At 30.9% G+C, this 6,000-nt stretch overlaps 1 protein-coding gene across 8 annotated transcripts in view; it reads right to left on the reverse strand.

Annotated features, from left to right (window-relative positions):
• LOC127071196 (tropomodulin) overlaps nucleotides 1-6,000 on the reverse strand; it is a 66,964-nt gene that overhangs the window by 54,870 nt on the left and 6,094 nt on the right. The window lies entirely within an intron of this gene.

Below are 6,000 nucleotides of genomic sequence, written 5' to 3' on the forward strand. Positions count from 1 at the left end.
TTATTGTTATTATTACTGTTATTATTATTACTATTATTATTATTATTATTATTATTATTATTATTATTATTATTATTGTTATAATATTATAAATATGTAAAAAGAAATTCTCCAATTATATTATATTATATATAGATACATATGCATGGAGTTTGCCGCGAATTTGAATTTCCCGCGCTTTGATCGTACTGCAATACGACGGACATACATTCGTATAGATAGACACTCGTACACCTTGAGAGATGAAAAGAACGTTTTATGAAAAATTTATAATTTTTAGTTGCTTTTCCTTTCTTTTTCAATATAATAATAATAATAATAATAAAACAATAATAAAACAATAATAATAATAATGACTTTATATAGAAATGAACTTTCGAAATGATTTAAACGAATGAATGTATCATAAATACATACATACATACACACACACACATATATATGTGTGTGTGTTGTTTGCACGAAATCGAAATTAGCACTTGCAAGGACAATGACTCGTCTCTGTCGGACATATGCAATGCGGGCACGCCTTCGATGTTCGCCGGAGACAGCTGCCGGTAATTCGTTATACGTTATATTGGCGTCCATGCGCCATTAGTACGGACGTTAAAATGGACTATACGTTTAGGAACGTCTTCAGGAAAGCTCCGTTTGATAATGGTGCCTACCATTCTTGTAGAAGATACATACAATCTTGTAGAAGTATGTATATATGTATGTATATTATATTTACAGTAATCATCTTGTGAATATTTCAAATCGTTATGATCGATCGATGTGATTCGTCGCACTTTTTTTCATAGATTATTTATTATATATATATATATATTTTTTTTTTTTGGTAATATAATAAGTAATTTTATTTAATATATTTATATTTAATATAATATATTAAATAAAATTCTAATAATTATATTACATAGTTAGGATATCTAATAATTATGATATTAGTACGATACGATATTCATCGTTTTTGTAAAATCGATAAATAATATTCTTAATAATCCGATCTATAGAATAAATCAATATCTGATCAATTGTAATTACAATATATAACAATTACAATAGATATCTATAGATAATTTAGATTTCATCAGGAATAATACGATTTTGTTGAAAAACGTTGAATAATATGCTATAACGAAGGAAATTAATCTAAAATAATTCGTGTATAAATCAAACGTCGGAAACGTTGAAATGGATTAGACGAGTGAAGAAAAGCTTGACGCAAATTAAAGTTAAAATCCTAACGAAGTAAATTATTTACCTATACACACACACACACACACATATATATATATATATATAATAACAACGATCGGGCAGAATGTTTTGATCAAAAGACAAGATAAGTCTCTCTTGTACGAGAATTGTCTGACAAATAAACGCGTTTTACTCCGGTGAATTTATTAGACGTGAACCTCTGATTTTGGGATCAAAGAGGGAGGAGAGGGTGGGTGATGAGGGGTGAAGAGTGAAGAGGGATGAAAGGAAGACTGCTTCGCAGGCGGTCGATAAATGTCTTTGCGAAACGTAGAGAAAGAGAAAGAGATAGATAGATAGATAGATAGATGGATAGAGAAAGAGAAAGAGATAGATAGATAGATAGATAGATAGATAGATAGAAAAATAGAAAGAGAGAAAGAGAGAGAAACGACGGAAAATTTCAGTAGCAACAATCTTGTGATTGTCGTAGTTGTCATCATCATCATCATCATAATCATCATAGTAGTAGTAGTAGTAGTAGTAGTAGTAGTAGTAGTAGTAGTAGTAGTAGTGTTAGTAGTAGTTGGATAAATCTGAAAGCGTAGTAGAAAGCGACGATGGACCAAACGATCATCGCTGTGAACGAATAGGAACGAAGGAATGGTTCGTTGCTCGAAAACCGTAGATCCATGGACATCGTCAACGCAAAAAGAAAGTGTGAGAGAGGGAGAGAGAGAGAGAGAGAGGAGACATTGGTACTATTCGTCTTAGAATTTCAAAACGAGACTAAGTCGTAGCTCGTCTGCTAACGAAGAGAACGAGTGTCGTTTTCACGACTTCCGCTTCGCTTTACTTCGCTTTTATAACCGATGCATATCCAGGCGTCTCAATTAGCGTTCCCTGCTTCAGAGCAAAAGAGAGAGAGAGAGAGAGAGAGAGAGAGAGAGAGAGAGAGGAATAGAAGTAAGTCCATGGATCTCCGAACTCGAAATAGATATTCGAGTTCGTCTGTCGGTAAGCGACGAGAGACAAGCTTTCCTGGACAGATCGCACCTATTTTCAACTTGATCAACTCGAAAGAGAAAAGAGAGAGAGAGAGAGAGAGAGAGAGAAGATAATCCAAGGTATCGTTTTTAACGCGATTTTGAAAACCTTCCTGGATATTCGATAAGATTCGGTATCCATCTCGTTACGATGTCAAATTGTAAATGTGAAATTTATAAATTGATCTCGTCTTATCTCGTAGAGGATCTCTTAACTTTATACCCTCGATCATTTTTCTTTCTCGAGTCATTTTTTGTTCTCTTTCTGTGTTTCTCTCTCTCTCTCTTTTGCTTCTTGATCTATCTTTCTTTTATTCGAGTTTCTTTCTCCTTTCATCTTTTATTTGTATTTTTACTTTTTATTTTTATTCGTTGTTTTTCTTTTCTTTTCTTTTCTTTTTTTTTATTATTATTATTTTTTATTATTTCTTTTTTTTTTTTCGTCGATCGGAAGGATAGAGGGAGAAAAACAACGGGGTCAAGGAGGGTGAAACTCAGTGGTAAGGAATGGAACTGTAATATAATAACTTTAATACGAGAGAAAGCGCGAACTAGAGATAGATAGATAGATAAAGAGAGAAGGAGAGAGTGAGAGAGAAAGAGAGAGAGAGAGAGAGAGAGAGAAGATGGGAGGGGTGGTTACATCGAAAGACAAACGATCTCGAAGCTTTTATCGAATCCAAGAGTTAGAATTACATGGCGCGCAGCTGAGCTGTCGTTCTATCATTTCCACCACGTAATTTAAAGGGTTTAACTGTTTTCAGAGATATTTCAAAGAAAGAGAGAGATAGAGAGAAAGAGAAAATAAAAAAGAGATCATATCGATTTTACGTGTTTCTTACGAGGAACTCATAAAAAAGGAAAGAAAAATAAAAAATAAAAAATAAGAAATAAATAAAAGATATAAAATGAAAATATTCAAAAAAGAAAAGACATAAAAGTTACATTACGTATTATCGAGATAGAGAGAGAAAGAGATGGAGAGAGATAACGATAATAATAAAAATAAAGAATATTCTAATAATGATTTTTATTAGTTTCTTTATTTTTATATAATATCTCTCGCATCTTATATATCGATTAACACATAATTTATATATATATATATATACATATATATACATACATATATATATATATATTACATACATATACGTATCATACATACATACACACACACACACACATATATATTCATGAGAGATATTTTAATAGTAAAGATTAATTATCAATCGAATAAGAATTGGAAGAAAGAGAGAGAAAGAGAAAGAGAGAAAGAGAGAGAGAGAGAGATACTAGATCTTTTCTAAACGTTGTAATTTAAATCACGCAAAGACGAACTCGACGACGACAACGACAACGACGACAACGACGACGACGACGTTGCCAAAGAGGGCGGACGACATTTTAAAGGCGACACGTCGACTTCTGTTTGCGTGCGAGGAATCTCTGTTCCGGCTGTGCAACAGGTCGAAATAGCGTTAGACAAATGCGTTAGGTGCCAATCAAACAAATTTCTCTTCCTAACGCACAACTCGATAATAATAAATAACGATTATACGAATTCGAACGATTCGATATTATATCATCGAATTAATATCCTCTGTGTTAAAAATTATAATTACCTTTTACTCTCCTTACACGTTTTGATTACCTGTCATAATTAAAGAAAAAAAGAAAAAAGAAAAAAGAAAAAAAAAAGAAATGGGTCATACGATTTTAATATCGAGTTAATTATTATCGATTATCACATGTTCTTCGTTATATCCATATACTTAGAACTGTACAACAAATTGACATTAATTAAACAAAATAAAAAAATAAAAAATATTCGAATTGCTTTTGAGGAGTGATGTGACTCTTTTAGCGCGATTTTGTAATACAATTTTTTTAATACAAAGGAAGAGTCACAATTTCGCGGAGTTAAAAAGAAACATAAATCAATGAGTAAATAAGTAAAATAAAAAAGAAACGAAGAAAATATTTGGATTAATTTTAATTCTTTCTTTTTTTTTTCTTTTTTTTTTTTGGCAATATAACTAACAATATTTTACGCACGTATACGACGCGATTACGACGAATGACGTTAAGACTATATAACGATATATATATATATATATATATATTTCGAACGTGCGTGAAACGTCGTGTAAATATCAATAAAATTATTCGTATTTTATTAGAAGAGATGATAGCAACAAGAATGGCAGCAAGACGTTGCAGAAAATAATGAAGAGAATCCGTGCGCCCGCGTAAACTGCATGCGGATGGATGCATACGTCACTCCTGCAGTGTTTATCGATTTCTACGAAATAAAGATGAAAATGCATAGCGGGCCGCGTTTAGATGCACGTTTCGTTTTTAAAACGAATAACAAATTCGAGCTCGTTTCGTTTTTAGAATTGTTGTTTACAAAATTCGATAAACCGAACAAGCGATAGTTAAAATTCTAATTTATTTGATGTTTAATATTAGAAATCATTTTTTTTTTTTATATATATATAATCATTCTTTATCAATACAACAATGAATTTTATCAGTCTATCATCGAGACGTAAAAGAAAGAGAGAGAGAGAGAGAAAGGAAAATAGAGAATGATAGAAATAAGTTAGATTTCGTCTGTATGATCGATAGTACGCGATCCATGAGATCAACAACTTTGAAGATCGTAACCTGTGAGAGAAAAAAGGTCGACAAAAGAATTTTCTAACGAGATACCTTGCCTATCTAACGTAACACGAATACCGCAATCGCATTGTTGGTTCCACCTATCCACCTTTCGTTTTCTACTTGTCTTTCATTTCGAAATAATTCGAATATTTTATTATATCTTATCTATTACGATATAAATCATAGATATAAATGAATATATATGATATAAATGGTAGAAATGAATGAATATATATATAAAATATGTATTTATATATATATAATAAAAATATATATTATATTTATATATAATACGTATATAAGTATAAAGTATATATGAGAAGAAAAAGAAAGAGAAAGAATGGAATAATGTATTATAGATAAAATTAATATATTTTTATGCACATATATATATATATATATATATATATATATATAATATAATATAATATAATTTGATATTTCAATTTAAATCGACGTTCATCATCGATGCCAAAAATGAAATTCCAAATAACTACATATACCTATACATATACATATATGAAAACTGATTAAATTTACGATCACACGTTCTAATTTCGTTTCTAAGCAATACGATAAATGATAGCAATAAATAATAGTGAATTTACGATTAATCGTACATAGAAATCGTTTTAACGCTTCTTTCCTTCAAAATTAAACCTTCTTAAACCAAAATAATTTCTATTGGAAGTCACCTTGATATTACGGTAAACGCGTTTGTAATTATAAAATGTCACATACATCCACACATACACACAATATACAAATAGAATAGATCGACATAATTTAGTATCATTAATTTATTGTTGAAAGACATCAGATTTTGATAGGATCAATTTACTAAGATTACTACGAAATTTAATCGCACTAATTGCGATTTGTGTGGCTTTTCGAATCAAATGAAACGAATGACGACGACGAAGAAGAGAAGGAGAAGGAGAAGGAGAAAGGGAACTTAAGATCGTTCAAATTTCTCTCATTTTCTTAGATAAAAGCTAGAGAGAACGTCGTTGTCATCGTTGCCGTAATCGTTGTCGTAATCGTCGCAATCGTCGGTATTAAATCGGTGGTTCCGAGACAC

The sequence above is a fragment of the Vespula vulgaris genome, chromosome 21 (genome assembly GCF_905475345.1).
Source record: "Vespula vulgaris chromosome 21, iyVesVulg1.1, whole genome shotgun sequence".
Lineage (NCBI taxonomy): Eukaryota > Metazoa > Arthropoda > Insecta > Hymenoptera > Vespidae > Vespula > Vespula vulgaris.